We start from the raw sequence: 27,147 nt of genomic DNA on the forward strand, positions 1-27,147 counted from the left end.
AGCATTGGGCTGCGAATATTTTGTTTTGCATTAACACCGTTAAACTATTTTCTGATCGCTCAATCTCTTCCATAAAACAATATTGATTTATTTATAATTTTTTATTGTTCAGACAGATGAAAATGACTGTTTTGGTCTTAAATTGCTAGAAATTTTCCGTGTTAAGTCATTAACATTTTTACATACACGCAAACATGCATTGATTTACGTTTATCAGTTCTTAAAAATATGTTTTTTCCTTTAATATTACATAATTATATGTTTTAAGTACTAAATTTACATTTTCTAAACTGGCAACTCATATAAGACTGTAAATATCCCGTTCCTATCAAAATCCTTCCTATTTCATATCCTTGTGCTTCTACCGTCCTGTGAGCAAGTCACATGTGAAAAGTTGTCTCTCTGATAAATCTTTATCATATCCTGCGTCAGGATATTTCGTACAAAGTGAAGTGAGTGTTGTATAAACAGGCTAAATTATACAGTTCACCATCATCTACACCAGTGCTCCGCAACCTTTTCTCACCTACGACACACCAAAATTATTCCTAGAATTACGCGGCACACCAAAAGCTAAGATATATAGGTATTAAATTGATTCAAAATTTTACAATAATTTTTAGTTTTTTATTTGAAAGGTATACATACATATAACTATAACATATTTTATTTTAGGAAATTTTAAAATTTTACCGCAGTTTTGGAACGTTTCCAGGGGAGAAATTTTCAAAACTCAGTCAAACCAATTAAAAAATAGCTATAAAACCAGTTAAAAATAGAAGCTAACTAAACTAATGTCTGCGCTTGTTTCAATGAACACAGAAGTTTTATATTCGGCTCGATTTTTGACAGCGCAACCCGAAGTTCTTGGTCAAGACCTTTTAAGCATGACCGCTTATTATTTTTGATTAATACAAGCGTTGAAAAACTTTGCTCACATAAATATGTTGTCGAAAATGGAAGTAGTGTTAAGATTGTTTTGTCGGAAATGCGAGGATATTCAGACGAGTATACGTGAACTGAGCCGCTCAGTGTTGCCACCTTGTCATTTACATTTAAAATCTACAGAAAATCCCGTCAGATTCCGTCAAAACTTACTTGTATTTCCGCTAGATGTCCCGCCAGATTTCATCACTCAACATAAACCACATTATATTATACTATAATAATTATTATTATTCTAAACTAAAATGTCAAAATACATTGAATTTGACCGCGGCACACCTGTATCCAGCTCACGGCACACCAGTGTGCCACGGCACACCGGTTGCGGAGCACTGATCTACACGATACCGGTATCCGTGCTACAGCAATAGTGAAGTGCTCCATGTAAGAAACATTCGGAAGAACTTAAAAAGTGTTTTAAACTCTAATTCCCTCTGTTATCAGTGTACAATGCCTGAAAGGCATTGAACTGACCAAAGAATATGTATATTTTATTTATCATCATGAGAATATAGGGTCGGCCTCGTGCAAGAGGTCTCGGGTTCGATTCCCGACATGGTTGATGTGAAATATTTATTTTAATGGGTGTTTTTACACTAGAATATTTCATAATCCCTGGACTGGTACCTGAAGCGCAAGACTGATCACCTTCATGTAACAAAATTGATCAAGATACGCTGCGATTGGTGTACCATCCAGTGCCCTATGCACTATTAGAAGCAGAAGGGGAATGATGATGAAGAATGAAAAAAAAAACAGATTATATGAGGGTATTGCAAGCAAACTTAGAAATCTCCACCAAAAACGGAAAATTATTTATTGATGACAAAATAAACTATACATAAAAACATACCTACCTAATAATAGCGTAATTCAAAACCGTCTCTAAATCTTGCAAAAACAGATTTTAATTATACTACTTGACACGGCAAACTTAGCATTCTCCATTGAGTTAGTGAAGCATATTAAGAAAACTCACAATTCTTTTTTTAAAGTTTTTCGCAAATATTTCATTAACTCCTTCAATAGAAATTTACAAGTTTGCGTCTAATACCCTAATATTATATAAACAATAGTTTCTTTGCTCGGTAGCTTTGTTTATCGTTCGTTTCATTTTCCGATTTTCCAGCGCCAAAATAAATATGAAATCTAGCGTTGTAAAAATACATCAACTGGAATTGAATGACAAATAATTTTAATCTTTATCTGGCGTCATTAAAATATTTTAATCTTAAGCACGTGGTTTATTGACTGCGATCGAGAAAAACAAGCTCAATTAATTTATCGCGCATCTTTCTGTTATCAGGAGAACAGAACTCGAGTGGAGTAATCTTCTGTCGCCAAACGAATCGACGCGCCGATGCAAGTTTGATCAACATAAACAAAATGTCAATAAAATGATGAAATCAATAAAATAATTATTAATTTTTGGAGCGCAAGAGAAGTATATCTTTATTTTATTGGAACGTAATGACGCATTCAGTGTTGCAAATTCCCCAAAAATCTTAGTCAAATAATTAACATTTTACAACAGAGATAAAGAACATTTAAGAGAAGGTAATATAGAAGTCTAGGCATCTACAGGGCTTATGACCTGTCAATGGCTGGTTTAAGTGGCCACTTTACACACTGTGTATTGTTATGTAATGTGTAATGTTACAACATTCACCATTCTGCCTATATTTGAACATCTATATTCCTAAAATTCTTTCATCTGTTGATGTTTGTGAAGTTAAAGAGCTGAAACCTTTATTTATGCGGGTGAGATTCATATAATTGAATTATTTCACCTACATACTAGGCAACGCCTGAAAATATTATTTTTTCAATTTCTATACTTCTTCATGGACCAGGTAATTTATCAACAATTTAATTAGATGAATCTCACCCGCATAAATAAAGGTTTCAGCTCTTTAACTTCACAAACATCCACAGATGAAAGAACTGAAGGAATATAGATGTTCAAATATAGGCAGAATGGTGAATGTTACACAGTGTGTAAAGTGGCCACTTAAACCAGCCATTGACAGGTCATAAGCCCTGTAGATGCCTAGACTTCTATATTACGTTCTCTTAAATGTTCTTCATCTCTGTTGTAAAATGTTAATACAAACAGCTCCCCAGGGAGTTGAATCCAGTCCTTGTCTACAAAAATTTGGACAAACTCAAAATATTGTTTAGTCAAATAACCCAAATTTGAGGAAAACTAAATTCCCCACCAATATTTTTTTTCCTAGCTATTATTTTCTTTAGTATTACTACTACTACTACCATCACGCCATTTCTCCGTAGGAGTAGGCAGAGAAAATGGACCGCCACACACGTCTATCTTAGCATACATTTCTAGCATCTTCCACTTTTTTGCACCACAACAGGCCAGGTTAATTACAGTGGTGAATTACATCACAGAGCACCCAGGCTTGAGAAAAATCACATTTTAATTTTTGTGTTCTCACCGGGAATCGAGCCCGGAACCTTCCGTGCGTGAGTCAAGCGTCTTGACCACTACACCACGGAGGCCGCCTACATAATTATCTAAAGAATAAGAACAAAAAAATAATAAAGAAAAATCGATAATATTTATTCAAACGAATTTAAAGTAATAAAAACAAAAACATAAAGCTAAGAATTTTTCATTTTACTTATAAAAATAGCATTTCATTAAATTATCTATATTGGTTATGTCATTCTAATGATTCTTTGGCTTGATTCTTTGCTATCGGCCTAAACTTTATATGTAAGGATCAGATGTACAAAGTAATGTATGTAAAATATCGTAATTTATTGCCGATCTCCAGGACTTCCTGGCAAAGTGTATCCTATACCTCTTATAATCTTTATTCCTTGATTCCTGAGCATCTTCAGACGACTGTCGATACATTCTTTCCATGTTCAATGGAGGCTTCACACATATCTCTGCTTGACGCTTTGAATTTACAATTTTTTATGAGAATGAAATAAAATTACACTTTCAATCAGAAAATTGAATAATATCGGAAAATATTTTACACGTACTCGCATTTATATAATCAAAATAGAGAAACTACGTGTGCTAATTGAAAATAATAATTAAGTTATAAACAGTAGTACAGAGTTCATCTCAGGCACATCAAAAAATCTATCATAATAAGTCCTATTATGTATCAAATATATATTTTTAACACTAATACCCACTTTGTTATCGTTGTGGTTTCAAGATACAATGCTAACCAACTTCTAGTTGCATATTACGTACCTACATATTGTGTATTTTTTTAAGTTTGGAATGGAAATATTTCAATTAAATTTGATTACATAATATCTGAGAAATTGAAAACAAGTACCCTATGAATCGATTAATAAAACTTTCCCCTCAGTATAAGCATTTTACGAGTAAAATCATTAAAAATTCAAACGTTTTAGCAGCCTGTTATTTTGTACAATATTTATACGTGTAATTCCTCTGTACGTGTGATGTCACTGAACTCCTAAACGGCTTAACCGATTTACGTGCGGTTTTCGGAGAAATATAGATCTTTGCGCTGTGCGTGTTCGTAGATATTTAAATCTTCAATCAAAAAAAGAAGAAAGGAGCATGAATGCTTTATCCATTGATCTTCCAGGGTTGCGTTTGAGGAGAATGCAGAGAAATTTGTAAATACAAAGGAATGGATATATGTTGTTTTTTTGTGTATAAAAAAAGTTTGTTTTTGAATGTTTACAAACAGCATTTGTTTTTTGTGGATCTCAATCAGATTCTTTTCTGAAATTCCTTGTAATTTCCACTCATTTATTTCTTTTTATTGGATTTTTGGTGACACTAAAATAATATTAAATTCAACACATTTTAAAAATCGTATTCCTACATAGGTACACCCATTTGTTGGTGAGACGAACGGAGTTTGACGTTTGCAAAAAGAATGCCACATTAAAAAAAAAAAAAAAATTGTTTTTGAATTCCACCATAAACAAGTACCTACTTAAATTCAATATTTGAATATTAACAAATCTTCAATCTAATATGAAAAGAAGAAGTAAGGAGCACAAATGATTTATTCATCGATCTACCAAGGTTGCGTTTGAGAAGAATGCATTTACATAGGAATGGAAAGATGTTGTTTTTTGTGTGTAAGAAAAGTTTGTTTTTTAATGTTTACACACAACATTTCTTTGTTGTTAATATTTTCTTTGGTGGATTACATTTAAAACTACCCCTTTGTTTATTCGTTTTGTGATAGCTATTAAAATTAAAGGTAATACAGTATCGGTATGCAAATGTAATAAAAAAGGATACGCGGTATTAAACATTTTTATCGACCGTTTAAGCCTTTTACACATTGGTGCAGTTGAATAACCAGACTCATGCGTCAAGTCATCTTATCGAGTTTCTTATTTGTACAATGTACACAGGTGGAGCGTTTCCTTCAAGATAACTAGATATTGCCCAAGAAATCGATATCAGTTAACGGATGAGCAATATACTGCTAGTGTAGATAAAAATAAGAAAAACGATGAATTACACGAGCGACGTACGAGCAAGCTCGGGAAATAGTCACAGCTATTCAGATCAAAGTTTAAAACCAGAGCAGATAAAACTCGAATACATTTTTTTGGTCGACCACAAATGTCAGCAAATAAAATACTTGGATGTATTATTGTGTTTGAATAGAAATGTCGCAACGTAAGCAACAAGTTCTTCCTTCTCCTTGGTGGTCTTCCGGGCAGACGGCCGGGATTTCGTGAGCAATGGTGTGGGCGATTTTAGAGCTGTCGATTAATGGAATTATTGACGTATACTCTCCATAATCTATTTACTATGCAATGGGTATCGCAAATCCGTCTAACTTCTTGACTCTGATTCTGCCTCTTTTGGGTTTCCCTGCGAGTGCCTTTAGTACTTTCATCTCTGACGTTCTGAGCGTTATTTGGTTTTTCTATTTAGTTTTTCTACTTGGTTCTTCGTATTTTTTCTCTATCTATCCTCGCCTCTGTTGTATACACCATGATTTGGTCTGACACACGTTTTGTATATCCGAATTATGTTTCCAATATTCATGTGTTCATTGTACAATACGACATTTCCAGATGTTTACTAACTGAGATGGATATGTTCTCATCATCACCATGGCAGCATCATCTGCTTAGCATGTGGTGTTTATGACCTTACCTCCCCTGGTAGATTCACTACTTTTTTTATTCTTAAAAGCGTTTTTTATGTATATTTATTCTACTTGTGTAAGGAAAGGTTTTAAGCGTATATATTGTTGTAGTATATTTAGTTATAAAGGTGCTAAACTTGATTGTTTCTTTGTTGTTCTCAATATGTGTTATTTTCTAAATATTATTTACGTCCCGAATTGAGTTGTTGTAACTCCTGGGAATGTAATCCAACGTATTATACTTGTAAAATACTTTAAAAAAAAAAGTCAAACCTGAATATAAGAGAGCCCAAGGAACTGGGACATTTTTCACTTATAAAAAGGTATTTCTTATATCCACGCTTTCTTTTACAAAGGTCTACAAACATAACCAGTAGCTCAATCACAAATAACTATCGACGTGCTTAAAAACACGCTAAGTATTTGAGCGATCACAATGAACAATGTACTTATAAGTCAACGCGTGTGTAATCTCTAAGTCAACGCTCGTGTTGATTGTTTTTTTTCCTCTTAAATAAATACAGTTCATTGGTAAAAAATCGACTGAAAAATCAACTATGCCGTGTTGTGTCGTTTCAAAGTGTTGAAATACTGCTAGGATCTTAAAGAAATAGTATGGGATCACATTTTATGTGCAAGTAGCAAATGCATTACTCAAAAATTGAATTACTTTTCAATATTTCAGATTGTCAAAGAAAACCAAATTGACATTTTGTTAGTGTTGCCAGGGTAATAATTTTTTTTACGCTATTTTGCTCACCTAATGAGGGAACTAATGAAAATTGGACCTCTCGGATTAAACAACTCTGTGGTGGACATTTGACCGATATTATCGCCAAAACATCAAATATTATTTAACATGACATAAAAATATCCGTTTTATGTAAAAAAAAAAAGTTTTATTTTTTAAGTTCAAAGTTCATTAATCAAATTACTCTTTTTACACTTTACTTATCCACGATGTTGTGTCAATCAATATTTTCAAGTGTACACTAAAATTTTAGAGAAATTAACAAATAGCTTTTTTAAAAAAATATATTTATCTTACATTTGTGTTATGATTATATTTTTCACAATCTGGTAACATAACGCGGCGACTTCAAGCATGCGCACGGTAAAAGTGGGGTAAAGTGTGGGGTTTTTTGGACACAGTCCGGTGTAGTAAAATATGATTCTATGCTCTTTCAGGACTATTCTTAATTCTATGGTTAAGTTGTTATAAATTAACTCAATACTAGAATACTTGTTAGTAAACCTAATTGATTGGTTTGATATCGAATATTGATTTGATATCAAATCAATAAAATATCCTAAGTCTGTTCGTAAAGTATCCGAGAATCAATTCGGTGCATTCTCGGGTTGGAAATATCAGAACGGAATCCATCTGATCACTGGAATCCCTATAATCGTGTCGAGACGAGAAAATTGATATGTTAAAATGTCGATTGGTTCTGAGTATGGTGTCGCCTCGCTGCTGGAACCCGAGAGCCGTTCTCGGTAGCAGAATTCATTGCCATGGACGATGAGATACCGAAACTGATCCAAATGTTATGCTGGGTATTGGAGTAATTGGCATTGGTGTAGATGACAGATCTTGGATGTCCAAAAATGGCATGGATGGAAAAAATGCTACTAAAAGTTGAAGCATAAATTTATTTATTTGCATATACGCCCAATGGGAATTTTAAGAACATATTTATACATAGAAAATTATTAAAAAGAAAGTAGAAAGACACAATGGTATATAGTAGACTTGGTGGGAGTGTAAACGGGAGAGAGGTGTTTATAATTGACTTTGATTCAGTGATCGTATGAAAGAAGGCGACTTGTTATCAAAGAAATCAAGACTGGTGTGTTTGTTGGCAGACTTAAGAATTCTGGGCATAGGGGAATGAAAACCATAGTTAGTTCTATAGTTAACAGTATGAAAGACTAAGTTTTGTCTGAGGTTTCTAGTTGGGGTATTTAATTTTATTGAGTTCAGCAGTTCAGGCGCATCAAAAAGTGAGTTGAGAATTTTAAATATGACTGGAAGGTCGGATTTATTTCGACGGTCTTGAAGAGAAGATATATTTAAGTTAGTTTCTAACTCATTATACGTATATTGGTCTCTGGATGAGCCCAACCTCCAGCCTATCTTTCTTAAAAATCGATGTGGAACTGATTCAATATTTTTGATGTAAATTAAATAAACTTTGCAAAACAATATTTAGTCATTGTGATCATACTAGGAGTCGAACCCGAAACCTACGTGCATGGGGCAGGCGTCTTAGCTTCTAAACTACGTGGGGTTTTTTTTAAAGATAAAGAGCTCAAAGCGTTAGTAACACATCCTGTTGATTTAAATATCTTTAGAAATATAAAAATGGAAATCTCTCAATATCAGCTCATTATTTTAGTGTATGTTTCAATCATCAGATAAAGGATGCTATCAAAAATAATATTTTAATTAATGTGTATACTTATGTCAAAAAATCTTTAGATTGAGACATTTATTAACATTTACGTAAACAATTAATTAATTTTATCTGGAGATATCTAAAAATACATTCACACTTAGGATTATCTTTCAAAATTTGGTTCACTCGGATCTAATAAACTAAAGGATGGTTATTTATAGAGATCGCATCACTTGTTTATGAAAAATAAACTTTAAATATTTAAATGAAAATAATAGATCTGGTTTTTATTATAATTCAGATTAAGTAGAAGAGGAATAGGAGTAATGTACTGATAAAGAAACAAAGGGTCATCATACCCTTTCTTGGTCAGCTAAGCAAATAAAATATTTGACATCAACATAATTATTTGAACAGACGGTACAGAAATAACAATCATAATTATCAAAGATCAATTCAGTTATGAATAATCAAGTAAAAGTATTTAATTAAGCGTAATGATTGAAATGAATTATGAACTTCAACATTTCCAATAAAACACTACGTAATTATTGTTAAAACGCCTTAAAAAGGCATTTAAAAATTAGTGCGAGCTGTTTTTTTCATATAAAGTAAGTTTTGCAAAATAGCGCAATAAATTATTGAAACGATCTAAATAAATTAAGGGTAAGTGTAGGAATTTTCTTAAGAGCTATTTCATTTAAAAACGCTGGCGCGCTTGCTGTATTTTTGTGTTTTTTTTTTGTCAATTTGTAGTTAATACAAAAATACAGATTACAGAGATAACAATATTATGTACGGTGATGAAATACATTTATTTTTATCGTAAAACTGTAGATAGTAGGTGTACAAATGTCAAGATTTGTGCGGAATTTAATGCTAAGATGAGTGCTTTGAAAAAAGTTACGAAAGGGGTGTTGAGATGATTTGGGTACGTTGAGTAAGACAATAAAATAACGTATAAAATACAAGTCAGAAGTCGTTTTCAATGAGTAAATAAATAAATGTATGATGGAGTGAGCGTTCATTCTTTTTTGAGTGCGGTTAGTTGAATGTATACACGGGAAATTCTTAAAAACAATAAAAACAAAACTGTTATGAAAATCTGAATAGCTCAAGATAAAATGCAAACATTACCATGATGTCATCACCGGATTCTGTACGTCTCAAACACAATAAAGATTTTATGGATTTCTAAGAAAGAAGATAAAATTACCAGGGCGACATGAGACATGAGTAAGATCAGATATTCGAATCACATATTTTGAGCGGATAACCAGCATACGTACGAACGTTTTAGCGTAGGTACAGTTCATTATTGATGTATTTTAACCTGTCGCCCAAAGCTGGGGCTCATTAGAGTTGCATATTGCATACCGTACACTGTCAACATCGTTTAGAAGTCTTCGTACTACGATTGTCTCAGTTTTTCCATTCTTCTCGGAAGAGAACAAAGCCGAGCTGTAGCAGGTGGTCTGGATAGTATGTGTACATCGCATCGGTGCAAACACCTGAGATCAAATATTTGAAGAATCACCGATTCACAGTTCTGTGCTCCTAGTATGTAGCGTGAATTTTAAAGACACCCGGGCGAAAAAACTACAAGTTTTAAAAATCAAATTATCTAAAAAATGACAAAATACAGAAAAAGTTTATTTTGTTATTTACGTATGTTTTCATTATACCAAAAGGCTTCTCAGTATAAAAAAAACAATCATGGACAATATGGACTGATCTTAAGATTAAAAAGACACGATTATAGTTCAAAAGTATATGAGTACATCTAGTAAAAAGTAGGCTGAATGCTGTCGAAATGTATGACTAAAAGGATTAACGATGCCGAGAAAGACATTGTATACAAATTCCGCCAATACTTGAAGAGATACACGTCAAAAATCGGAATAATAGACGTGCGTGCCTGAGAAGACGTATGAATGCAGAGGAAGCGAAGTCTGTATTCTGTACTCGACCTCTCCGCCTACTGCGTGATGGTTGGTTTGTTTAGCAAATCCGAAGATTCCAGGTATAGAGGAGTAAATACAGAATTAATTGAATGGTTTTCAATATGGATTAATTGAAGTAATAGATTCGCGATTGGAAATTTGATATAAAAGTCACACGTGCAAACGAAGCCAAAAGAGATAGGAGTGTACGGTTTCAATAAATAATAATCTGACATCTCGAAGTCATGTATTACGTAATCTTTTATGATCACCCGAGTACCGGTGGCTATACTGTCTATACATTGAGATAGTGTCGAAAACAGGCGGCATCTTGCTAAACAAAAGCGACAGTATTTGATTTCAATTCTAAATAAACAATGACATTTTTCTCAAACAAAAGATCCCGTACCGCATTTAGTCTGCTCTTATTTCCTGCTGCGTTTTTTGAGAACAAAACCTGACAGAGTAAACTGGAGTACCTATCCTCACGTTACAATGTAGACTCCGCATTGGGACTACTATTGATTAAATGTTTGGGTATGATGAAGAAATGAGAAATCCGTAGTCAAACATGGCTGTTATCGTAAGGAACTTTCTAAGGTTTTGGCATTAATAGTAATCTAGCACAATTATTACTTCATTAATTACAGACAATAATAGTATACAATATTGACAAGTTTGACAATGTTCTCATAAGACGAACGCATCATCATTTTAAAAAAAACGTTTCATACACTTTGTTTCCACCATCCCTTTTTGTTAAGATGACACCAGTTCCTCGTAGTGAAAATATCAGGTTGCGAATTTTATTTATCACTTATTTTAGTGAACTCGGAAAGGTGAAGGTTTGACAATGTTTGAAGTTTTCAAAAGACTTTTAACTTATTTAAATATGTTTCTGTTTAGGTTTTAACCGAAACTATAACAGAAGCAGAAATTTGGCTTCGGTTTTGGCTGAAAATCTTGTTTCGGTCGGTCACTAGTATCTAATATAGATAACCGTTTTTCTAGCATCGATTCGGCTTGCGAACATAACAGTCCGTAGAAATATTCCCAACCCTGGAATTTATTCAATTCATTTATTTAAAACAATGCATACATTACAAACTAAAATTTAAGAAGAACATGTTATAAAAATACATAAAGAGACTTGTCAAAATAGTAGGAGTGCTCTGGAAAACTCCTTCGGATACATGGAACAGATCAACATCCAGAGCGATGTTGTTCAGCATAGCGGTAGCCCTTCCAACCGGCATAACCTTCGGCAGGTTAATCCTGTATATCAGAATGTGAAACAATCTATGCTGACGCTGTCTTAGGTAATTTTCAGGAACATACTCGTACAAACCAATGCTCATCATTATCTCAGGATTATCGACCATACCGCGCAGCAATCGATAAAAATGTGTAGTCAAATACACATTCTTTCTAGTTTACAAACTGTTGTAAAAAAGCATACCCTGGAGAAACTCGGTCGGATAGAGCCAAGGATAATACCCGCATTCTCTTATGTAGAGATATCTAAGAAACTTCTTTTGGATTTTCTCTATCATAAGAGAGTACTTCAGTTCGTGTGGCCCCCAAATCATCGAGTCATTCTCGAGTCTACTTCGCACCGAGGAGTTGTAAAGAGTTTTCAGTACGCGGGTATTTTCAAAAACGCTCTTTTAAAGAGATTACTTTCTCAGGAGTACTAGCCAATGGTCCTTAACTCGACCATATTTGGATATGAAGGAGACTGCGCTGAACTTCAATAAGTGGCTTTAATTATGAGCATCGGTAAATGTCCCAAGCTCAATCCCAAGAAAAACTTCCCTTCCAGCAGGGTGGTTTCAGACTGGAATAAATTGCCGAGCCTAGTTGTCCATTTCGGACAACCGGTTCAAAAACCGTTTGGATGCTTTTTTGATGGAAGAAGGACGCAGACAAAAAGCAGTACACGAGATATAGGCGCACCAGCAAAGGCTGCTTGCCAAAAAAAATAAAAAAAATAAATGTATCTAAGCATACAACGTCCCACGAAATATCGTCCAATATTTTCCCAGGTATGCAGCAATGAATAAGGGATCAGACCACCAGCGCGACTGTGTACGGTTTCATATCAAAAGAATTTCCCCGATCATCATTTTCAAGACCGCAGTGCACGTGTAGTTACTGGAAATGGAGGACGTTTCCCAACGATTGCACCAAAACAGATGTCTGGAATCAACATGCATGTAGAAATTATCATTAGAATCAGCAATCTTCAGTCCAGTAATAGATTTTACAACGTATCAGCAATTCAGGCGGATGTCGACGATGCACATCTTTTTTATAATTGGCAAATTTTTAAATGGATTATTGCAATAACTGTCTTTTTCATGATCATTAAAAACAATGTGAAATAACAAAAGTTTGAAGGTATTGTGTATTTGGTTGCCGACGCGAAATATTTGTTTCACTCTAAAAGCCCGCTGGGTCAGATTAGACCCACTTTTAAAAGTTGCCTCTTAGGCGTTTTTTGTAGTTTTCTGATTAATTAATTGTCGTAGAAATTTGTTCGATTTTTCGTGGTTTTTTTTCAATTACATTCCAAAATATCCTAACGCACAGAAATTACTTCACACATGATCAATATTTTTTAATTCTTCTGGTTCTAATCGAACCCATCTCCGGAAGGCATAAGTTAAAAAATATTGTTTTAGTGATAGTGATAGAACAACGAAATGCGAATGATAGTTTTGCCTTTGATTTGTGAAAATTTGCTCGATATAACATTTATTTTGTTCGTAGTTAATTAATACATATGGGCAATATTTATTGAAAAAAATGAAATCAAAATCTTATCAAGTTAAATATTAGAGTATCATTAGACGATGAACCAAACCCAATTCAAATCAGCATGTCTGGCTTCAGGGTGGTGGTTTAAATATTTTAGGAGGAAGTTTAACAGCCTATTTCTAAGTTTGTACAGAACCTTAACAAAGGTGGAAAAGTAAAAAGTTTTCTATAAAGCTGATGTTCCTGTATTGCTCCTCGACTGCGGGTGAATCCCCATTCTTAACATGCAACAAACGCGACTTTACGGTGCCCCGGGAATCTCAGTGAATGTTGTTACACAAATGAAATCATCTGTAAATAATAACCCATTTTGCAAATGAGTTCTGTTTATAATAACGTTTTATTGCTCTCCCGAATAGTTGCACTTTTGTAGTTTCTTATGCCTTATCCTTTGAAATTATCCCTTGTATAAAAAATTATGATTATGATTCGCGGCAATTGGTAGACTAAAGTGCCATATATGCATAGTTAGATGTATGCCATAATGGCTTAAATGAGTGATGAAAATATTATAAACATCAATTTGACTGACTACGTGGTTTTGTAGTCACGTGTGCATTTTTTTGATCGGTGATCACATCACGACTCACGACCAGACATCACAAAGCGCGAGAAGATCTCGACAGTAGTAAATAAATAAATAATACAACAATCAAAACGATATTAAGATGGCGGCGCGCAAAAGGGCGCCAAAGCGTAAAACAATCGAGAGTCGAAACAATGGCGGGCGATAAATGGACGCCATATTGTAGCAACATCTACATCACATTACTCAGGTGGGTACTTGACTTGCACAGATGAGCAGGTACTCGTCGGTGATTATAGGCGAGTAATGGCGACATGAGTGGCGAGGGTATCTCGCCGAGAGTGTGTTCTTACGTTTGTCAATACTAAACAAGAACAACGCATTGTTTTGTTATGGTTGGATGAAGACAACATGGGATTTTAGCACATTGTCAAATCAGACAATCTTTTCTCTTCTTATTCTCTATTTTTAGTTCAGTAACTAAAAAAAAATTTTTTCTTCTGTTGTTGCGTTTGTAGCAAAAAAATCAGAGGACTATCTATTGCAGTCAAAATAACTAATGGATATCTTTTTAACGTTATTTTTTCAAAGCTAGTACGTATCTCTACAGTTAAAAGTTTAAGCAACTTTTTGAAGTTTAAATTTCAAAGTAATAAAAGTAAGTAAAAATAATTAAATAAGCTTAAAGTTATGCAGTGGTGCAGTGGTCTCGTGGTGCAGTGGTCAGCGTGTTTGCCTACCATACGAGAGGTCTCGGGTTCGATTCCCAACATGGTTGAGATGAAAGATTGATTGAAAAGGTGTCTTCACACTAGAATATTTCATGGTCCCTGGACTGGTACCTGAAGCGTAAGACTGATCATCTTACCTTCATGTAACAAAAATGATCAAGATATGCTGCGATTGGTGTACTAATGCAGTTCCCTATGCACCATTAGATGCGGAAAGGGAATAAAAAAATAGTAAAAAGTTAATAAGTTATCGGAAAGAATACAGGTTTTATAAAATAAAGAAAAAACTTTGTAGTATAATAAGTAATATAAACATAGTAATAATAAAAAAATTGCATTTTTTGACAACATTTTTGACAAGATCTCAACAGGATTCTGCAAGCCGTTCGTTGATTAAGCTTTCGTGTGTCAATGTCATCGACTGTCAAATTACTTTTATAAAATGCATAAATTTCATAAATAAGTGTCTAGAATTTCAACCGTCCATGCGCCCGTAGCTCGAATTTAATCCAGCTCTTATTTGTAAACCATTTCAAATATATTTACAAAAACACCAAAACTCAATTTTTAATAAAGTAAATGTGGATAAGATTAGTAGATTAATTCCGTCTATACGCTTTGTAGCTCCAAGACGTGCTGTAATTTAGCTCCTATCTGTTACTAAATTCTATCATAATTGGAAACGAGAAAACCTTTGCGCTTTGTAGTTGTAAATCGTGTTGCTCAGCGCCCTTGAGGTGATTATCACAAAAAAAAATCGCTTAATAAAATATCCTTAATAGTAATAATAACAGTGAAATAGTTTAAGAAAAAAAAAAACCTTCAAAACCTAAATAAGTATAAATGACTCACCATAAAATGACACAACAACCATTTCGATTATACAACACGGAAGATTTTTTCAAATTTCAAGATGACTTTGAAAAATTGATCCAATCAGATTTTTTTCACTAACATATTATTTATTTGCGAAATAATGATGAATTCGCTATATTTAGAGTGCAATGTAAACACGTCATATCATCTTCAGCGATTATAATTACATTGAGCCCAGATCCTGAACCAATAATTATTATCTCGAGAAAAGCTGAACAGCGCCTATCGTCTATCTTATCTTAAATTCCTGATCAGCCATCGAGGAGAGCTGAATCAAATGCGTGTTAAAAGATTAGATACCTTTGGTCACACCTTTGTAGGTATTTTAAGTCAATAAAACTCAAATTACTATTTAAAGTTTCTTAGAAACCCTAATTTTGAAAACAAATAAAATGCTTAAAAGCTGTTTGACTATTTAAATACATTAGAAAAAGAGATAATTTTACAAATTGTCTTTGTCGCAATGTTAATATAACCATCTCTCAATATATTTCAGGGCGATGAATACAGTTCTGTGACTGAAATAGAACCAGAACCTTAGATGAGTGTTTTCGACTCGATGGGCTGCTCTCAGTTAAAATTCATCAGTAAGAAAATCGAGTGGACATAATTCCGCTTCGTTGTGACCACACAAACGAACGCTAACTACTAAATTAGCGATCGACTACACTTCTTGAGGTACTGGGTTGAATTTCTGGCAAGGTGGACGTGAAATATAGATTTGAAAGATTGTTTAAACTGGAATATTTCATTCTTTCTAGATTGGCGTCCGAAGCCAGCTCACCTTTCTTTCATGTAATTTAAAGATATAAATACACCGTATATAATTTGATGATGCAGTGCCCTATGCACCACTGAGTGCACAAAAGGGAATGATTGACAAAGGTTGATTATAAAATTCCGACATAAAAGTGTGTCAACTATGCCAATCTTACCATACATTATTATCATTAAAATCCAATTTGAACTGACTGCCAGAAAAATCTGCGTAGATTCATACAGGAAATCATAGCATCTTAGACGCGAATATTACAACTTTATTCCATTATCTTTGTATGAATAAATAAAATTACTAGATTATTTGAAAATTCTAGCCAACTATGGAAAAATGTGTAGGGTAAGTTCGGATAAAATAGAGAAGCGGGGCTAATTGACGCAACAACTTAAAATATCCACCGATGCCTACGTAACAGTAGCAAGTATAAAACCGTTTAAGAAATGCAGCATTTCTCAACGAATAATTTAATAATCTCATTACTGCCCACTTTCTAAAAATGAAAATATCCACATTTTAACGAGATCTTGGCATACATGCATATCTACATAATACGGGGCAGTTTATACCGTTTTTATAGGCTGTGGTTTCTCATTTTATTGCCAAATGAATATGCGTATAGTTGAATCGTAATTGTAACACATATTATTAAGGTAATTATTATTATGTATTACGGGTTTGTAATCTATATGGACAAATTATTCACATGATATACAGGTTGTTTGAAATTATATATATTTAAGCTAATTATTATTTAACAATTATTTTGTGTTCTTATAATTCACAGAAATATTACAATTTTGAGTGCCGTTTTTAAAAGGTAGTAAATGACTCAATATTAGAATATAGGAATCAAGTCGGGATAGAGTGAAGTTCGAAGAATGGACATCTGATCCGCGAGGCCCCGATACTAGCCTCAGGACCACAACCTGATTCTACAATATTGTCACAACAGAATATCCTAATGTTTGTAGACAAGGCTAGATTTCACTCTCAATTATTTAAGTTTTATATTTGAGGCACTAACTTTGTGGATTTTCATTTTAATAAAATAAATAAACCACCTTTGTTTATAACCACTAATTTTTTTTTCCACTAACCAGTTTTAAAGCGAAACAAGCTTCAAGACAAAATACTTGATTTATTAGTTTCACTGGCAGCATACTGATGAAATTAAATAGATAAGAATTCATTAGTTAAGTATGGCTTGCGAAGGAAGCTTGTTTAGCATTTTTTTGTTTTATTTTTTTATTATTTTTTTACCTTGCTTAAACAAGGTTGATAACAAGGTATATAAATCAAAAATATGATTTTTCTGCTTTTATATTATTACTATATATATTACATTATTTTCGCTAAACTGTTGGAATCAGGAATGATATTCCAATCGGGAACTTCTCAGCATTTGCTCATGTGGAGAGGAAACCATTCACAACTCTTCAGGAGAAGCCGGCCTGTTGGCAGCAGTCAACAGGCCTTCCGTTCCACTAGAAGAGTGGCTTGTTTAGCTTTGAAACCGTTCGGCGGAAAAAATAAAAAATATTATTATATATTTTGTTGTAATTAAGATTTAAATTTATTGTAACAGAGAGGGAAAACACTTTTGAGGGGAAATAAATCTAGGCATTACAAGGCTTATGACCTGTCATTTACATACTGTGTAAGAATCACTATTTTGCCTATGTTTAAGCATCCATAATTCCTCAACATTCCATCTGTTGACATTTGTAAGAGTAAAATATTCAGAATGGTGAATGTTACGCAGTGTGTAAAGTGGCCACTCACCATTTGCCAATGTTGAACATCCATACTCATTTACACGTATTTTTCATCTTTATACTTCTCAAATGGTGATCAACAATATTTTTTATAGAAAAAGGAAACATTTGAGCTCTGATTTACTAAAACATTAAATTTTTTGGGGGCATTTTATACAAGTTGTAAATCGGAAACAAGTTTTGGTAGAGCGGAGTGCGAACGTTGGACCTTTAATCCGTGAGTCCATAACACTAGCCACGGGACCACAAACCAATATGTGAGTTTGTTCAATTTTTTGTAGACAAGAACTGTATTTCACCCCTTAAGAAGTTATGAAGACTTATATACCTTAAGTGACTTTAGTACTCTCATCTCTGACGTTCTGAGTAGTTTTTGGTTTTCTATTTAGTTTTTCTACTTGGTTTTTCGTATTTTTTATTTTCTCTCTATCTATCCTCGCCTCTGTTGTATACACCATGATTTGGTCTGACACACGTTTTGTATATCCGAATTATATTTCCAATAATCATGTGTTCATTGTACTATACGACATTTCTTAGGCATCCAGATGTCTACTTACTGAGATGGATATGTTCTCATCATCACTATGACTGCATCATCTGCATGGCATGTGATGTTAATGACCTTATCTCCCTTAGTAGATTCACTACTTTTTTATTCTTAAAAGCGTTTTTTTTAAATATTTATTCTGCTTGTGTGAGAAAAGGTTTTTGGCGTATATGTTGTTGTGCTATATTTAGTTATTTTCACTCTTAAAAGACTGTGGTAAATAATTCCTTTGCGGGCAGTGATGTAACATCGTTTTTCTCTTATGCAGAATTATTGCTGTATTAGCGGACATTCATTGTTCGCCTAGCAAGAATTTTTTTGTATTTAAATCCAGCATCATTAAACAAATTTTACTTTTCAATCCGGTGTGCAAATGTCCATTTGAAGATTACGAAACATACAATTTCATTATTTAAAAAAAAATAGAGAGATATATCAAGTCTTGTAACGAATGTCGCCTAGTGTGACATCACAGCCACACAAGAAAGTATTGCACAGGTACATTTTGAAACAAATATTTTATTTTAGAAGAAAACACGCTGTATATTTATATTTACCCCCCGTAGTTTGGTGAGAGTCGCCGCAGGCGCTGTGTGATGGATCACATCCGACCATATGCACTAATATGTATTATTTATTTATTTATTACCTAATCTAACCTTGTGTGGTTGCGAAAACCCAATGACAAAATTCAACTCTGCCTGTTCAAAATATATTCCCATCAATCTGCTAAGTATCTTAATTAATAAATTAATTGATCTAATCGTAAACTGATTTGACAGTAACAATTAATATAATCGTCATTACCATCTCCATTCCCAGTGGTGCATAGGGTACTGTATTTGAAAAACAAAATGCAGCGAATTTCGATCATCCTATGTTCTTCGCTTTAGGTGCCAGTCCAGAAATAAGGAAATATTGCAGTTTAAAAGGGATCGAACTAAGGACCTCAACAATGGCAGGCAAATCCGCCAACCTCAACAAAATAACGCGGACTTATCTTAGCGAGTTGAAATCACTCGTCCAGTAGCTCAATCACAAATAACTGTCAACGTGCTTAAAAACATGCGTAGCATTTGAGCGATCACAATGAACAATAATGAACAAACTTAGCAATTAAATATAACTGAACTCTTTCAACAAGAATCATTAAAATTTATCTAATAAATAAGCCACTGATGTTATTGTAGACGAAGAACTAAAACTTGCAAAAATTGTAGTAAACATGGACATAATACGAGAATATCAGAAAAATATCAAACACAACTTTCTAAAACAAGACAAGGACAGTCGAGACTAAAATACCAAAGACTGAAATTATACAATAAACTACCAGACAAAACTAAACAAAAGACTCAGCCAAACATTTCAAAAGATGTAAAAAATATTATTTTAAACAACAGAGTACGAATAAAAAATGTATTTATTATTTTTGTAAAATGAATGTTAGGGTTAATCCGTAAGGGTTAATAAATAAAATAATTTAAAAAAAAACAATATGTAAACACGTATGTAATCTCTAAGTCAACGCTCGTGTCGGTTTGTTTTTTGTTTTCCTCATAAATAAATACAGTTCATTAGCGAAAAATCGGCGTTTACTATAAAAAAAAAACAATATATTGCATCTGCAAAATAGTAAGTAGTATTTAATACAAAAAAGTGAACATTAAATTACAATTAATATGGCGACTGCTTTTCTTGACATTTGGCTTGCCAACCGCCGCGCCGGTTAAATGCAATAAATTACATGATAAATAAATAAAAATAGCAGTTTCGGAATATTTTTCATATTTACATCGGTGAAATTCAAATATGGGATTGCGCAGCAGGATTATACGTCGCAAACCGTTAATATTTTGACATTTAATATAAGGTTTTTACGGATGTTCCGTTGTGATCGCGAATACGATAAACAACCATGGTGAGAAAATGTTATTACGTCGCTTATTAGCACGTCGATAGTTGTGTGATTAAGCCACTGGGTTCAGTACATCATAAGAACGACTAATTTCCACTCGATTTCCTATAACATTTTTTTTACCTGCGAGTTAAAAAAAAAAAAACGTATCCACCCACCTTTGTTTTGCCGTACAAGGTGAATTTGGATGATACCTGTGCAATAGGCCGAAAGGTTTAGGTTTGCCAACCCCTTGTCTCAAGAGATTGAACCAGAATTAGAGAGAATCTGAAAATTCATCTTTTTAAATTCCCCTCTTCAATTCATCAATATTCTCGATACAAAATTGGAAAAACCCAAGATAACTAAGTCTAAGTACTAAGATAACTGTCATCAATGATACAAACAAATTTGATTCTTATCTTTATTTTGAATGTTGAAATTTTGATACAGATTACTACAGTTCAGACAATATAAGAAGGTACTTTTGACAGATTACAATAGTGTTGTGGGAGTCTTTTTTCTTTCGATTTTCGACATCGATTTTAAATAAATTTCTGTCAGGTGGGGTAAACGGCGGCCTCCATGGTGTAGTGGTCAAGACGCTTGACTCACGCACGGGAGGTTCCGGGTTCGATTCCCGGTGAGAACACAAAAATTAAAATGTGATTTTTCTCAAGCCTGGGTGCTCTGTGATGTAATTCACCACTGTAATTAGGCCTCCTTGCCTGTTGTGGTGCAAAAAAAATGTAAAAAAAAAAAAAATTAAATGAGTTTTCATGACTAAATAGCTTAATCCTCCCTCCCCGATGATGTGTAGCTAGTACACATTGCGTCTAATAACTATAACATCTTTATGAACATTGGGTTTAGATTTTCAGTATTCCTCCATTACACATTTATGTATCGACTGAAATAATATGTTATTAAATAATAAGTACTTGTTAGGCAGAAAAAAGCATTTTATCGGAAATCGGGGATAAATTATAATCACAGTATACCAATGTTTCTCAGTGTTGCGTATGGAGAAATAGTCACGTCGTCCAGTACTAGCCTACTAGCAGTACTAGTATTAGTAGCTCTCGGGAAGTTGGCGCGGGTGCACGTTTTGCCCGAGTCGTTAGCGATACCCAATGGTTTTTTCATGTTTTCAGCAGTTAGATTTGAAATATTATAATATTTGAATTAAGGTTAATTAAAGCTGGTGAAGATCCTTATGTATGTAGGTAAACGAAGTATGAAATTGGAAAAACAAGGCTGAAAGTAGGTTGAATGCTGTCGAAATGCGATATCTCGGACAGGAGACGTACGAAATCACAAAAAAATTAAGAAAAAAAATTATTTTAAAATGGCTCACAGTTCACCGGTTATGCACCACTGTTTAAGGATTAGATGACTCATTTTTAATATGGTCAAAGGCATACCTGAATGAGGTTAAGAGTGTATCAGCAAATTACCAAAGGGTAAGTGAATGGATTTCTAGAATTTAGCTAATTAAGCCTTTCGGTCAAGTACACAAAAGGGTTATAAACAAAATATTCTGACGAACTAATGTTTTGGACTGAATTACAGGACTGGGGAGAAGCTGGTGGAGTATATTGTTTTGTCTCATACATGATTTTCTTATCCACACCCAGTGTACATTGGGCACTGCATTAGTATGCCAAACGCAGCGTATTTGGATTATTAGGTCTACCAATGAATAAAATGACTCGCCCACAGTCTGTATTGAATTCCGCAGCGAGACTTATTTTTGGAATCTCTGAGTTCAGTCATATCACTCCACTACTTCGGGTGTTGCTCTGGCTACGTTTTCCACAGAGGGTGGACTACAAACTCTGTTGGCTTATGTATAAGTCGCTGCACAACTCTGCTCCAGAATATCTAAGGGAACTCTGCATTCCAGATGAACAAGCTGAAAGGCGTCTTACGCTTAGATCAGCTACATCTAGGTCGAGAGGAAAAGTTATTATACCTCTACGCAAACAGCGCACTAAATTCGGCGAACGCGCATTTGCGGTCGCAGGCCCTACGGCATGATATGCTCTCCCAGCATAGGTACGAAACTGTGAGAGTGATGTTTCGTAAAAACCTTAAAACCCACTTGTTCTCTAAATCATTTGAAAAAATCCTTAGCATTCATATGACAACGTACATTGTTTTTCTACAATTAGAAATTTAAAAAGTTGAAATTAAATTAATTAATTAAAGCGCCCTTGAGGTATTATATTGCGAAAATGGCGCTATCTAAGTTATCCATAACAATAATACACGACGGTAAAGCTAGGGTTTCCTAGGACAGCGGTGCCCGTATTTTAACGGCCGTGGTGAACAGTGATGCGGTTGACAGCCGTCGTAACGGTGACTAGAAAGTGGTTTCCTATAAAAATAGTGTTGATAACACCGTTAAAAAATAAAACCACTCTCTAGTCACCGCTACGACGGCTGCCTACCGCATCACCGTTCACTACGGCCGTTAAAATACGGGCACCGCTGTCCTAGGAAACCCTAGCTTAAGGTACAGAAAATTTTAAAAGCCTAAAACTAACATTTATATTTTCATTAAGCAAATATCTCACTAGAGAGAAAGTCAAGGCTTCTATAAACAATTGTGTATAAATGCCATATTTTATTCCTTACTTTATATAATTTATCTATTTACCGCACCTGTAAAAGCCCTTCGGGCTTTTATGTAAATTATTATTTTTTTTTTTTTCTTTTTTTTTAAATGCAGTTCTGGTGTGAAATAGAACATCACAATTTTATTATTAATATAAAAAAACATAAAATACATATAGTACATAATTGGTTGGTTGGAAGAAATTGCCATTTGGCAATAAGCCCGCCAATGTACAAATAACATTATGTACAAAAAGTTAAATAAATATATTATACTCATTTTTGACCATACATAAAATAAAAAAAAATGTGACAATACTTAATATTAGACATAGTTAATACATCCGAAATAGTAAGAAAACATCATATAAAAAATATAAAAACTTTCGTTTCTTATATATCCATCTCACTTCAACGTAATCAAAGTCGTATTTCGCTCTCGTTCCCGCTCATACGATACAAGTGAATTTACGAAACGAAACGGTTACAAAATAAGGGTTCAGAACTTGACTCATCGAGTCGAAAACACCATCCGATGACTATAAGTCCGCCTCACACTGTAGTGGCGCGTTCGCTAATCTTGCTCGAGGCGCTGGGCTCGATTCCTGGCAGAGTCTACGAGAAATATTCATTTTAACAGGGACAGCGAAATACTCAAATGTATTTAGAACCACCTTTAAAACCAACAATTCACGTCCGCCTTGCCAGGAATCGATCCCAGGACCTTAGACATGGTAGGCAAACGTGCCAACCACTACACTACGAGGTGGATTTAATTCGACCGAGCAGTCAACCAGTCTTGACGATGCGAACTTAGGCGAAAGTACTCGTGTGTCAATAAAAAAAAAACATGTAATCATTATTTAGACTAAATTGATGTCTGTCCAAGTAAAATTTTAACAGTATTAAAAAAAAATCATTTGGAAATGTTTTTTTTATACAGTCGAGAATTGAACCCGGGGTTTAATCCAACGGTATGATGGTATAATTGATGTTCCATCATTACTGCGACTAGTAAAATTCAATATTTCGACTCGTAGGTTGAGAAACAATGAAGTACTGTTTATTGATCAGCATAGAACAAACTGTGGACTTAATTCTCCAATTACCCGTCTTTGTCGTATTGTTAACTCAAGACAAGATCTGGACATTTTTGGTTTAAGTTTGCAGTGATTTAAACAAGCACTAAATAAATAGTCCAGATCTTGTCTCGATATCTCTTATGTTTGTCAATGCTTCTTTTCTTCTTTTTTTAAAAAGGTTTTTAACTATTCTTTTATTGTAATATTTAAACCACATAAATTGTATAAATGGATAATGTCCGTTAATAAATAATAAATAAAACAAGTATTTAATACCTGCAAACAAATTAAATCAACAAAATAGAAAGCTTAAAAATAAGTAAATTGCATACCTGGTCACAGGTGGAAAATACAACTGTCTTTTGCTGCGCAGACAGAATGCTCCAACAGAAAATCCTTAGGAAACTTTGATTGCAAAGACACTTATGTTTGAAGGACGATATAATCACTGAAATGTACGTATATAATATAAGGCATAAATTATATCACTTATTCAAAGTAAAACACTAAAAATGCACCACATTATGTCACTTTAGCTTTAAATTAATGTCACGAAGTGTTTGAAATCTCACTGAATTGTTTATTTTTTACGATTGTTCGTTTTTAAACTCGGGCGAAGAAAAATGCACCCTTTGGGACTAACACATTACGTGACCGCGCGTCCGTCACCGTACGCGTCCTGTCGTCTTATGAATAATGAAAAATCATTCAAAATCATGAACCTTCGGTCAGATGAATCCGGGCGGATAATCCGATTTAGGGGCGGGGCATGGCCGAGAGAAAGCCGCGGCCCCGCGCAGAAAAGCCCGAACCGATACCACTGAAAATAAAATATACCGAGGCGCTCGTAAGGTTTTTTGCGCTGAAGTCATGTTTTAGCGGATTTTGAGGTATTTCGACAAGATTACGCGGGAAGTGGGAGAGATTTTTAGAGGAAATTTGTGGAAAGGTTTTATTTTATACGTATTTTAAATTACTTTATTAACTTAAATTAGTATTTTTAACAGTCAAATGTTTCAATAGAGAGGAAGTCTAGACTTCTATTAACAAATGTGCATACATACTACAGTTCTGGTGTGAAATATAACTAGAACTATGGGAAATAAATCACGTGGAGAAAAGTCTGCTTCTTAGTAGGCGCATTCGTCTACTATGTTTAAGGTTCTGAGTTCTATTCCTGAGGTGCTATTTTGATTTTTTCGCGGGGGTAGAAAACGTTTCTACTGTATAAAACGTAAGGTTTTTATTTAACGTCAAATTACGTAAAATAATATATTTTATGATTGACATTTCATAGTCCGACATTATAAAACTGTTAAAAAAACCAAAAAAAACTAAAATGGTTTGGTCAATTTTTTTTTTTTTATTAAAAAGAAATTCTTGCGTTCTTATGATTTACCTAAATATTTAATTTGAGGGCCATTTTCAACGAGTTGTAAATAACTCTCTATAAGAAAATGTAATCAAGTTGGGGTAGAGTGGGATTCGAACCACAGACATTTGGTCCGTGAGTCCGAGACACTAGCCACAGGACCACAACCCGATTTCGATGTGTGTTTTGGGATCGCTAAAATGTTCTAAATTAAAATCATAAACAATGTTTTGAGTATGTCCAAATGTTTGCAAACAGACTGGATTTCCTCCCTAGGGAGTTATTTAGATCGAAATTTGTTGCAACAGAGATGGGTTCAGCCGGATGAATCTCACCCACATGATAAAGGATTCAGCTCCTTAACTTCACAGAAGTATGGACAGTTAACAGATGGAAGAGTTGAGGAAATGTGGATGTTTAAACACGGGCAGAATGGTGAATGTTACATCGTGTGTAAGTGGCTACTTAAACCAGCCAATGACAGATCATAAGCCCTGTAAATGCCTAGACTTCCATATTCCTGGCTCAAAAATGTTTTCCCTTTCTGTAGCAACAAATTTAAAAATCATCAAGTTTGGTGTTACGTGTTCGTATTCATTAAACGTTATTTAACGTTTAATTATCAGTGTGCCCATATTTTAAGCAAAGTGTAGTCGCATGCAAAAAATCAGATTCAGAACAGCACTCCTGTGCTACGGGTTGAATGTTTGTTTTAATAATGCTTCAACATTGCTATACGATACCATCCCTGGACTGGTAGATACCTGAAAACACCTTTATTTAACAAACGATCGGGATACGCTGCGTTTGGGGTTTCAATCGTGTGCCCTATGCACCATCGGGTGCGGTGCAAAAGAGGAAATAACGAGATTCGTCATGTTTGCTTTAAAAAAACAAATAAATTATAGGAAGTGATTTTGAAATATACCAGGCAAACAGGAAGATGTGTCGGTAGAAATTACTATGAAAAATAGGATGTTTACCTACAGTGACATCACTAAAGGATATAGCATTAAATTGTGATTAAACTAGAAGAGTTTAATAATTTCTTCGCCAAAAAATACTGGGGAATATTGTGTAAAAACAATTTTTGTATTATTTTTTATTTTATGATTTTTTTTTGAGATTACATAATTACGTTTTTTTATATTTCCAAGCCTTGCCGTCATTTAGGACGGACAAACTGCAACGTTCATTTGTGTAAAAAAAAATATGATCAAATCAATATTGCAAAAACACGTGTAGTTTCGTGAATAAGGACTATTAAAAAAAATCCAGCAATTAATCACAGATAAGTTCATACATATCTAAAAAAATATATTTAAAATACTTAAGAAAAAAAATTGACCTACTTAAGTTCGTAATTTTGGTTCTTTAATTTAGAATTTATTAGGTACCTACTTTAAATATATTTTACAACTGATTAAACTATTTTACATATTGTTGCAATTGGTGCCAAACTTCACTCGACTCACAGGGTCACTGAATTTAGTTTCGTGATCGATATAATAAATAAGTTATTTTATGATTAATTTATTAATATCTAATTTGTTCAGATTGAAATAAATGTAAAACATAATTAAGGCCTAAAAATGCTGACACGCAGTCTAGGAATAACTAAATATCACGGTTAAAACGACCTGTTAACTCAATATTTCACGTTCACCCTGCCAGGAATCGAACCCAGGACCAAAAT

General features: G+C 33.9%; 1 protein-coding gene across 1 annotated transcript in view; it reads right to left on the reverse strand.

The window, feature by feature from the left end:
- The window catches only part of peb (zinc finger protein pebbled), a 52,439-nt gene extending 27,669 nt beyond the window's left edge, over nt 1-24,770 (reverse strand). Inside the window, exon 1 of the mRNA XM_088233623.1 lies at nt 24,412-24,770. The gene's annotated coding sequence lies outside the window, so the exon portion shown is untranslated. The remainder of the gene's footprint in view (nt 1-24,411) is intronic.
- Between the last annotated feature and the right edge of the window lie 2,377 nt (nt 24,771-27,147).

The sequence above is a fragment of the Micrasema longulum genome, unplaced genomic scaffold (assembly GCF_059751315.1).
Source record: "Micrasema longulum isolate JH-2025_06_02 unplaced genomic scaffold, ASM5975131v1 h1tg001134l, whole genome shotgun sequence".
In the NCBI taxonomy this organism is placed as follows: Eukaryota; Metazoa; Arthropoda; class Insecta; order Trichoptera; family Brachycentridae; genus Micrasema; species Micrasema longulum.